This window comes from Mastigoproctus giganteus, chromosome 3 (genome assembly GCF_048544385.1).
Source record: "Mastigoproctus giganteus isolate SK-2022 chromosome 3, ASM4854438v1, whole genome shotgun sequence".
Taxonomy (NCBI): Eukaryota; Metazoa; Arthropoda; class Arachnida; order Uropygi; family Thelyphonidae; genus Mastigoproctus; species Mastigoproctus giganteus.
The window spans coordinates 51,257,220-51,258,364 of NC_143577.1; positions in this window are offsets into that span (position 1 = coordinate 51,257,220).

Genomic DNA, 1,145 nt, shown 5'->3' on the forward strand with positions numbered 1-1,145 from the left:
ATGCATCATAAACTCCTCAATATCTGATCTGTGTTGTTTACAGCTGGAAGTGGAGATTCTTGGGATTTCTTCTGCAAAGCTGATTGGTGTACGCCTTACAAATTTTACCAATGATAAGTATCAGATTTTCAAATTTTAAGAGCCAGAATTCCAGATATTTTCAAAATTTTAGAAATTCCTCCTGGACGGTCCATGATACGTAAAAAATGAGGACATGTCCAGGAAAATGAGGACGAATGGCAGCCCTATGCAAGTGGTAAAATGTTTTAGGTAAAATATTATGAACAGCATATATTACAGATTTTTGCATGGAACATATGGTGCTATCACAAAGGCAGGTGAACATTTCTTGAATAAATTATTGCAGGAAATGAATTGTGGCACAATTCATATGACTCAGAGTGCAAACATCAGCTAACAGAAATATTACCATCAAAAAAGATTTGTTGATATTCAGCATGAGGTATAACGGTCAATATGGAAAATTTTAACAAATGAAATGCTCATTAATAAAATATCTGATTTTTAATAATCAAGTACACATATACCATTACCGATGCATGTGATTAAGGGAGTTCCAGTGTTCATTCTGACATGATTACGGATGGAGTCACTGGTTGAAAAAAGTATTGTAGGATCATCTTGACAGGAATGAAGTTAAATGCAAATCGTAGCATGATTTGGATTTGTTAAGCAAAGATCTTGTCTGACCAATCTGATTAGTGATGACACAATAACAAAGGAACTGGATGCAAAAAATAATTTTGACATCACATACTTAGATTTTAGTAAATCTTTTGACATTAGACCACACAAAGACTGCTTTAAAAATCAGAGCAGTGTGGTATTATGGGCAAGTTACTACTATAGATAAAGAGATGGCTGAATGAGTGAAGACAGAAGGTGGTTATACATGGGCACTGCTCCTGCTCTTCATGGACTATTGTTATTATTGGAGTCCCTCAGGATTCAGGGCTAGGCTCCTTACTGTTTTCAATATTTATTAATGATATTAATGAAGGCACATTAAGCTTATTGTCTCACTTTGCAGGGGTCATACAGGCAGAGCTGCACCAACCCGGTGGTGCAAGTGGTGTACCGCACTAGGGCAGCAATGACTAAGGGGCAGTAGAGACTAAGAGGTG